The sequence below is a fragment of the Sus scrofa genome, chromosome 6, assembly GCF_054392235.1.
Source record: "Sus scrofa isolate SSC_HxYL_T2T_F1_AM1 chromosome 6, Sscrofa_HxYL_maternal_Yorkshire_Landrace_v2.0, whole genome shotgun sequence".
Classification (NCBI taxonomy): Eukaryota; Metazoa; Chordata; class Mammalia; order Artiodactyla; family Suidae; genus Sus; species Sus scrofa.
Window position 1 is genome coordinate 37962089 of NC_139388.1, and position 10375 is coordinate 37972463.

General features: G+C 42.9%; 1 long non-coding RNA gene across 2 annotated transcripts; it reads right to left on the bottom strand.

The window, feature by feature from the left end:
- Nucleotides 1-460: 460 nt before the first annotated feature.
- Nucleotides 461-6608, bottom strand: LOC106507585 (uncharacterized). 2 transcript variants are annotated; one of them, XR_014805058.1, is made up of 3 exons: nt 6395-6608; nt 3259-3539; nt 461-721 (listed from the first exon to the last, which is right to left on the bottom strand). It is a non-coding gene; the product is annotated as an uncharacterized LOC106507585 (long non-coding RNA). The 2 variants fall into 2 exon arrangements; XR_014805057.1 differs by having other exon boundaries at nt 473-716.
- Between the last annotated feature and the right edge of the window lie 3767 nt (nt 6609-10375).

The window sequence follows — 10375 nt, forward strand, 5'->3', positions numbered from 1 at the left end:
ATGATGGGTCTTGGTGACATTGTTTGGTAGCAAAGAGCAAAGAGTTACCCAGCCTGAAATAGCAACAGTCCCTTCTCAGCTCCCTTTCCGACCTCATAGATTGTATCATGCAATTTAACACTTGCATTGTTTTCAGGCTTTATAGTATTAAAATAACAGGTCCGGATTTCCCATCATGCCTCAGTGGTTAACGAATCCGACTAGGAACCATGAGGTTTCGGGTTCAATCCCTGACTTTTCTCAGTGGGTTAAGGATCTGGCGTTGCCATGAGCTGTGGTGTAGGTTGCAGACTTGGCTTGGATACCGAGTTGCTGTGGCTGTGGCGTAGGCTGGTGGCTATGGCTCCGATTAGACCCCTAGCCTGGGAACCTCCACATGCCCTGGGAGCGGACCTAGAAAAGGCAAAAAGACTAAAATAAAATAAAATAAAATAAAATAAAATAACAGGTGACAGCAGTCTTCCATCACAGAAGCAATCTCTTTATCACGGGTGATTACAAGTCTTCAGGTAGTTAATTCTATCTTTGAAGATATCTGTTAACTCGCACGGTAGTTCCATCCTTGCTTTTCTTTGGTCCATTGGTTGTCTTTGTAAATTGAAATAGTCTTTTCCATCATCCTGAGATACTCCCGAACTTCTCTCTCACTTTGTAAGATGAAGACAGCAGAACTCTTCATCCGTCCCCCCTCCGCCTTTCACACGTCATGTTGTCAGCTACACTTAACAAAAAACAAAACAAAAATCCCTTTTCCTTTAGTCGATCGTAAAGAAAAGTGCACATACAAGAGTACATACAGCCTGATGGCTTTTTCCTAAAGGAAATACATCTGTCTAACCCAGACAGACACATCCAAATCAAGAAACAGGACAGTTTTGTCCCCCAGAAATAGCCCTTGTGGGGCCAGAAGTTTTAAAGATGCCCCAAACTGAACCAGTTGTAATACATGTTGTAAAAACCAATGTATATCCATCAGCATTTGTAGGCACTATGAGGCATGGGAGAATATAAAGAAGTTATGAGGGGAGTTCCCGTTGTGGCTCAGTGGTTAACGAACCCGACTAGGAACCATGAGGTTGCGGGTTCCATCCCTGGCCTTGCTCAGTGGGTTAAGGATCCCGCGTTTCCATGAGCTGTGGTGTAGGTCTCAGATCCTGCGTGGCTGTGGCTGTGGCTGTGGCTATGACCAGCAGCTGCAGCTCCAATTTGACCCCTAGCCTGGGAATGGCCATGTGCCGTGTGTGTGGCCCTAAAAAAAAGACAAAGTGATTTAGTTATACATGTATACACATCTATTGTCTTTCAGATGCTTTCTCCACATAGGTTATCCCAGAATATTGATTAGAGTTCCCTGCGCTATACAGCAAGGCCCTGTTGTTTTCTCTCTTTTAAACTTTTGGGACTTTCTGTTTCTTTGCTATTCTGACATTTCACTCATATGTCTTTTTATTCATTGTGGGCTCTTTCAGTCTAAAAATCCGAATCCTGATTCAACTCAGAGAAATTCTCTTCTTTCTTCCTTATTATTTCTTTCTATTACTTCCTGCTTTTCTTGTTTTCTCCTTTCTCTTGAATTCTTATTGTTTCTCTCATAGTTTAACATTCTGCCAAACTTTACTTTCCATCCCTTAATAATTTATTTTAGTGACTTTGCTTTCCATCCTTTAATAATTTATTTTATTTTGGCAGTAATTTTTTTAACCCTTAGAAGCGTCTCTTTCTCTCTTTTTTTTTCCCTGCCTGCAACATGCAGAAGTTCCTGGGGCCAAGATAGAACCCATGCCACAGTAGCGACCCAAGCCATAGCAGTGACAATGCTGGATCCTCCACCCACTGAGCCACCAGGAAACTCCTTAAAATGTCTTCTTATTCTCCAGTTGCTCCCCTTCATATCATCCTTTTCTTGTTGAATCTCTCTGAGTGTATTCATTAGGTGGTTTAAAAACAGAATTTGAGGAGTTCCCGTCGTGGCGCAGTGGTTAACAAATCCGACTAGAACCATGAGGTTTCGGGTTCGATCCCTGCCCTTGTTCAGTGGGTTAACGATTTGGCGTTGCTGTGAGCTGTGGTGTAGGTCGCAGATGCGGCTCGGATCCCGCGTTGCTGTGGCTCTGGTGTAGGCTGGCAGCTACAGCTCCGATTCAACCCCTAGCCTGGGAACCTCCATATGCTGCGGGAGTGGCCCAAGAAATGGCAAAAGACAAAAAAAAGAAACAAAACAGAATTTGAGTTCCTATTGTGGCTCATCGGGAGGATACGGGTTCAATCCCTGGCCCTTCTCACTGGGTTAAGGATCTGGCATTGCCATGTAGGTCACAGACGCAGCTTGGATCTGGCGTTGCCATAGCTGTGGCTGTGGCTGGCAGGTGCAGTTCTGATTTGACCCCCTAGCCTGGGAATGTCCATGTGTTATGGGTGCATCCCTAAAAAGCAAAAAAAGAAAAAAGAAAAAGAAAAGAAGGAAATCTGGAAATAGACAGTCCAGGACTAGCATGACAGCTTAGCAAGGGCTTTGAGCAGCCAGACATTTTCATCTTTGCTCTTTGCCCTCTTTAACAATCTGACTTTGCATCATCAGGATTGCAAGAGCGTCCACAGCTCCAGGCATCACATGCACATTCAGAGCAGGCAGAGCGGGAAGGGGCTGGCACGGGCCAGATCTGTCCCGAGTCTATCAGAGAAGCAGAGCTGTGCCGAAGCTCCCTTTGCCTTGTATCTTTTTCGCCAGATCTGGGTCACAGGCCACAGCCACAAGCACAAGGGGCAGAGGAAACAGGTTGTTGGACAACAGCTTTGGTTGTCGTGCATTGGTGCTTAGGATGGACACATGCACAACCCCAAATGAAATCTGGGTTCTGTGAGGGAGGAAGAAGCAAAGAATAGTTTGGGGGTAGATAACTCACTGTGTCCACCCCAGATGCCAGGGAACATGCCCTCCTCCTCAGAGGCTCACACACCTCCCCTCACACCTGCCCAAGAGGACTGGGGTGGCTGTCCTGTCTGCTCCACAACCCGGGGCACACCTTGGTGTTGGCATTAATGACCTGGTTTGGAAACTGCTTAGTGTCTGTCTTCTCTTGGGACCTCGAGCTCCATGCAGGAGGAATTGTGCCATGATCATCTTGGGCCCCCCGGAGCTTGGCAAAGAGCCTGACACAGAATAGGTCCTTTGTTACCTATTGATGGAAGAAGGAAGGAAGGGACAGAGGGAAAGAAGGGAGAAGGAATGGGAACAGGAAAAGGGAAGCAAGGCCATACCTGGGATCCTTTGGAATCTTCTTCTGGATCCTGAGAATCATGTCTATGGATTTGGGATTTTGGAGTTTTTACCATAGTATGGTCTAAGCTAAACTTCACAAGTTCCCATGAAGATGCAGGTTCAGTCCTTGGCCTCGCTCAGAGGGTTAAGGATTCCGGGTTGCTGCAAGCTGTTGGCATAGGTTGCAGATGCAGAGCTTGGATCTGGCGTGGTGTAGGCCTTGGCTGAAGTTCTGATTCTACCCTTAGCCTCGGAACTTCCATATGCTTCACGTGCAGCCCTAAAATGAAAATAAATAAACAAATAAATGAATTGAACTTCCAAGTACCCTGAACTGCACAGAGAAAACATGGCTTCCTCAGCTTTCCAGGGTCTGATGCATCCGTGCCCCGCAGAGAGGTGGGACTGGGCAAGGAGAGCAGTGTCTGGTCTGGTCCAAAGGAGTCCAAATCCGTAATCCCACAGCTCTCTTGAGGCACATCCCTTCCTCCTCCCAGGCTGGTGCCTTGGTTGAAAGGGTCACTGAGTCCTGGGCATGACAGAAGGGTCCCTCTGACCTAAGCAGTGCACAGTGGGTGGTCACGGTCTCTGGAGCTGAGTATCTGCTCTGCCCTACCCTCTGGGACTGGTGACCCCTGAAGGGTGCCGGTCCCTCTTGTCTCCACCCCTGGGGTTCAGCATCTTCAGACACAGGTCTCTGATGGACCCCAGGCTCGCCCAGTCTCTCTCTGCCTCCAATCCCAGGCTCTCCCAGGCTCTCTGTGTCTCTTCCCTGTAATGTGGGTTCCTGAATGCCACACCTTGGAGAGCCAGATGTCCTGCCAGAGACTAGTTGTTATAGCCACCTTTGGTGCCACATCCTCACCATCACTCCCACACCGTCATGTTCAAATGGTGCCAAACTAGAGGAGAGCATCTCAGGGCTGATGCCCCCTAGACTCTGTCCAAGAGAGCAGATCCTTAGCCCTTGTGTTTGGAGGCTCCCCATCCCCAGCTGGATGGGCTGAGGTCCCCACCTCCTCTCCTGAGGGATAACCCAAACGGGCAGGGCTCAGGGAGGACCCAACATTCTCATCCTGCCTCAAGGGCCCTTCTTCTCAGAACCCTTTGAGGAGCAAAGAACAGGCTTTTCACCTCCTCCCCATCTGACTGGGGCTCTCACCAGATCCTACTCTCCTTTCCAACTGCAGTTTCATAGCTTAACTCCAACTGCACACAGCATCTCTGCAGGAAGAGAAACCTGCCCCTCAATATGGTAATACAAATAGTATTGCAAAAATGTCATACTGGAACCACATATACCCAAATAAACTTGCAAAGAAGAAATATCTAGAGTTCCCTGATGGCCAAGGGGGTTAAGGGTCTGGGTATTGTCTCTGCTATGGCACTGATTCCAACCTTGGCCAGGGCATTTTGGAGTGCCATGAGCTTGGCCAAAAACAAAACAAAATGCACACACAAACAAAGAAATATCTATTGTAAAGGTGCAGGATCTCACATGGCAGAGAGTGAAGCAGAAACCGCAGAACAGACTGCTTCGTAATCCCCTAGAGTAATACAGCATTTCTCAGTCTTAAATATAGATTCTCAAGGGAGAAGCCGATTGCCCAGCATGGGTCCTGACCAGGGGCATGGGATCACAGGGCACACACATGGCTTCTACAGGGCCACCTATGTAGGAGAGGACACTGCGGGGGCAGTTTTTGTAAAAGGAGCAAAGGTTTATGGGCTACACAGACATGTGTCAAATTGTCCACTTTGGTAGAGACCCAAATACCTGGCAAAAATGAACTTAGAGAGCTTCTCAGAGGAAATAACAGACATACCTCATTAAATAATAAAAAAAAAAAAATGTCAGAGTTCCTGGTGTAGCACCTTGTGTTAAGGATCCAGTATTGTCTCTGCAGAGGCTCCAGTCATTGCTGAGGTATGGGTTTAATCCCTGACCCAGTACAGTGGGTTAAGGATCTGGAGTGACCATAGCTGTGACCCAGGTTGCAGATGTAGCTCAGATTCGATCCCTGGCCCAGGAAATTCCATATGCTGCAAATGTGACAAATAAATAAATAATAAACAACAGAATTGTCCAAGAAAAATAAATACTGTTTTAGCCAATATTAAGTGTAATTATGTGGCTTTCCAAATATTTTCTTTATAGAAGAAAGATAGTCACCCGACCAGCCACTTCTACTATGTTAATTCTTTTGTGAGACATTTATATGTCCTTCCACTCTTACATAAAAGTCACATTGTAGCAATGAATTCTTAGATATTGCACCAAAATCAAAAGAAAAAATAAATTGGGCTTCATTAAAATTTTAAAAAAATGTTGTGCCTCAAAGGACACTTTAAAGAAAGTGAAAAGACAACTACAGAATTGGAGAAAATCATACACAGATTTTGCAAATCGTGTATCTGATAAGGGTTTAATATCCCGAATATGTAATAAACTCTTAAAACTCATCAACAAAGGGACAAACAACCCAATTTAAAAATGGGCAAAGGGAGGTCCCATCTTGGCTCAGCGGTAACGAACCCGACTATTATCCATGAGAACGCTGGTTTGGCCCCTGGCCTCGCTCAGTGGATTAAGGATCTGGCATTGCCCTAAGCTGTGGTGTAGGTTGCAGATGCAGCTTGGATCCCATGTTTCTGTGGCTGTGGCATAGACAGCTCTGATTTGAACCCTAGCCCGCAGGCGTGGCCCTAAAAAGACAATAAAATAAAATAAAATAAAATAAAATAAAATAAAATAAAAATAAAGGACTTGAATAGATTTTAAGAGAAGAAGATATGCAAATGGCCAAGAAGCACCCAAAAACACGCTCGACATTAGTCATCAGGCAACTGTAAATCAAAACCGCAAGGAGATACCGCTTCACATCCACAAGGGCAGCTATAATTATTTTTTTTAACCTGAAAATAAAAGTTGGCGAGGATATAGAGACATTGGAGCCCTTGTACATTGCTGGTTGGGAAGGTAAAATGGTGCAGCTGCTGTGGAAAAGGATTTGGTGTTTCCTCGAAAAGTTAAACATAGAATGATCACCATGACCCAGCAATTCCATTCCTAGAAAAGAAAAGAAAGAAAAGGAAAGAAAGGGAAAGAAAAGAAGGACTCAAAGAGATACTTACATGCCAATGTTCACTACAGCATTACTCACAATAATCAAAAGGTAGAGACAGCCCATGTCCACCAACAGTTGAGTGGACATATAAACATGCTATATCCATACAGTAGAATATTATTTAGCTGTTTAAAAGGAATGTGTCCAAAATTCTGATTCATGCTACAATCTGGATGAACCTTGAAAACATTATGCTAAGTGAAATAAGCCAACACAAAAGGACAAATACTGCTAAATCACACTCATATGAAATGTCTAAAATTGTCAAATTCTTACAAAACAAAAATTAGACCAGAGGTGACCAACGGCTGAGAGGAGAAAAAAATGAGGGTTTTTCTTAAGGGCGATAGAGTTTCTGTTTGCAGTAACAGAAAAGGTTTTGGAAATAGACAGCAGTAATGGTCGCACAACATTGTGAATGTAATTAATGCCACCAAATTTGCTTTAAAATGGCTAAAATGAAAATATTTTGTTATACGTATTTTTATCAAGAAAAAAAAAAGTCATGAGGATGTTGGATTCGAATTCTCAGTTCTGTTGGCACAGAGCTTCGCCAAAACCCCAGATGTGGGGGCCGGGTCTGCTGAAATTTCTGTACCGTTTGCTCTGTTTGCTTCCTTTGTGAAAAAAAAAAAAAAAAAAAAGCACAGCCACAGCCACAGTAACATGGGATCCAAGCTGCATCTGCAACCTACGGCGTGTGAGAGGAAGCTAAAAAAGACATTTTTATCTGTTCCCTCTCTCATATTGTTTGGAAGGGGAACTATCATGCTATAATTATCATGAGATGTAACTGAAAGCTATGAGGGGAGTGACAGAGTGGCAAATTCTTCTTTAAGACGTATTAATACTACCTATTTCCAAAACCTTTTCTGTTACTGCAAATGGAAACTCTATCGCCCTTAAGAAAAACCCTCACTTTTTTCTCCTCTCAGCCGTTGGTCACCTCTGGTCTAATTTTTGTTTTGCAAGAATTTGACAATTCGAGATACTTCATACGAGTGTGATTTAGCAGTATTATTAGGTGTTTATCTCTAGTTAAAAATGATAGCTTCACCATGTACTAGTAGTTAAGCAGCCTTTCACCGTAGGTATAGCCATATCTAAAGATGTGGTTATTGGGGTTGACTGAGTTCCCCAGATGGAAGGAAATTCACCGAATGACAACTGGAGTCGGCAAGGAATGAGATCTTTTTCTGCTGAATGTCTAAACGAATACCATTACTATTATTTTAAAATTATTTATTATAGTTGAGTTACAATGTTCTGTCAATTTCTGCTGTACAGTAAAGTAACCCAGTTATACATATATATATACATAGTTTTTTCTCACATTATCCTCCATCATGTTCCATCACAAATGACTAGATATCGTTCCCTGAGCTATACAGCAGGATCTCACTGCTTATCCACTCCAAATGCAATCGTTTGCATCTAACCCCAAATTCCCAGTCCCTCCCACTCCTTCTCCCTCTCCTTGGCAACCACTAGTCTCTTCTCCTTGTCCATGAGTTTGTTTCTTTTCTGTAGATAGGCTCGTTTGCACCATATATCAGATTCCAGATATAAGTGATATCATATGCTGCTGGTCTTTCTCTTTCTGACTTACTTCGCTTAGTATGAAAGTCTCTAGTTTCCTCCAACATTACTATTATTTTTCTGAAATGACTAGGTTTGACCCAGCAATTCCGAGCCTATTCATGGGCTCAAGAGAAATAAAAATGTGTATCTGTACAAGAACTGGTACATATTCACAGCGGCTTTATTCGCAAAAACCAGAACGTGGAAACAAGCAAATATCCATTAATTCATGAGTGGATAAAGAAAAAGTGGTATAGTCAGAAAGTGGAATATTCTCCATCAGTGAAAAGGAATGAAGTACTGACACATGCTATGAGGTTTTATGAACCTTGAAAATATTATACCAAGGGAAAGAAGCCGGATTCAAAAGACCATACATTGTATGACCCATTTAAGCGAAATGTCTAAAATAAGTAAATTTATACAGAAAGTAGGTTAATGGTTGCCCAGGGCTGTGCACATGGGGCCACGAAGGGTGACTGTTAAGGAATGCGAAGTTTCTGTTTAGGGTGATGAAAATGTTTAGCAATATACTGTGGAGTTCCTGCTGTGGCTCAGTGGGTTAAGGACCCCACATTGTCTCTGTGAGGAGGTGGGTTCAATCCCTGGCCTCGCTCAGTGAATGAAGGGTCTGGCATTGCTGTGAGCTGCAGCATAGATCACCGCTGCAGCTTTGATTCAACCCCAGCCTGGAAACTTCCATGTGCCACAGGTGCAGCTGTAAAAAGAAAAAAAAAAAGATGTGCTGACTGTCACACAATTCTGTGAATATACCGAAAACCATTGCATTGTACAGTTCAAATGGGTGAATTGTGTGGTGTATGAATTGTATCTCGAACTGCCACCCAGGCAGAATCCAGATAAGATGGTGGGATAGAAGGACTCAAGCTCACCTCCTCTCATGAAAACACCAAAATGACAACTAATTGCTGACCAACCCTCAACAAAATAGATGGGAAGCTGCTAAAACTGCCACCTGCCCTCCCCACCCCGCACCCTGCTGCCACCCCCAAGTAAACTGGAGATCCTGACTGACTGGACTAAGGGAAAGTGTGAGGTCCAAGGGTACGTATTTCTGAATCTACTCTGCTACATGTACAATTCCCTCTGGGTTAGAGTGTTCCAGTTTTTAAAGAGGGGTTATTAGAATATCAACCCAAGGATAGAACATGTGCATGGAATTTAAAAAGAAGAAATTTAAATTACTAAAGCCTCTATGTATTTTTAAAAATTTTTATTATAGTTGATTTACAATGTTCTGTCAATTTCTGCTGTACAGCAAAGTAACCCAGTTATAAATATACACACACAGTTTTTTCTCACATTATCCTCCATCATGTTCCATCACAAGTGATCAGATATAGTTCCCTGTGATATACAGCAGGATCTCATTGCTTATCCACTCCAAATGCTATAGTTTGCATCTACTAACTCCAAATTCCCAATCCCTCCCACTCCCTCCCCCTTTCCTTGGCAACCACAAGTCTGTTCTCCATGTCCACGAGTTTGTTTCTTTTCTGTAGATAGGTTCATTTGTGTCATATATTAGATTCCAGATATAAGTGATATCATATGGTATTTGTCTTTCTCTTTCTGACTTACTTCCCTTAGTATGAGAGTCTCTGGTTCCATGCATGTTGCTACAAATAGCATTATTTTGTTCTTTTTTTTTTTTTTTTTTTGGCTGAGACAAAAATCTATATGTATTTTAAAACCGATGATGAGTGGTTTAAATTGCATTTGACAGATAATTTATTTAGAGTGATGCAGAGTGACAGTTACCCTTCTTGAGTTATAATAATGTAGTCACCCTTTTTAATAGCTGTCTTGCGCTATAATTTACATGCTACACACTTCATCTTTTTAAAGTGTAAATTCAATATATTTTAGCATATTCACAGTTGTTCAACCATCACTACAACCAATTTTAGAACATTTTATTCACCCCCAAAAGAAACCCTGTACCCTCGAGCAATTACCTTTCAACACCATCCCCGCCCTTCATCCCCTCAGTCTGAACCAATCATGAATCTTTCTGGCTGCATGGATTTGCCTGTTTTGACTATTTCACATAAATGGAATCATATAATATGTGGACTTTTGTGATCGGCCTCTTTCCTTAGCATGAGACAATTCTCAAGGTTTATCATGCGTATCAGTATTTCATTCCTTGTTCTTGATCAATAACATTCCATTGTATGGATATATCACATCTTTTTTACCTGTGTTATCGGTTGGTGGCTATTTGGGTTTTCTCTGCTATTGTGAGTAATCCTTCTGTGAATGTTAGTGTGTGACTTTTTGTGTGGACATGTTTCAGATTTTCCTAGCATATGCTCAGAAGTAGCATTACTGGGTCACATGGCAGCTCTTTTTTGAGGAACTGGCAGACTGTTTGCCAAAGTCT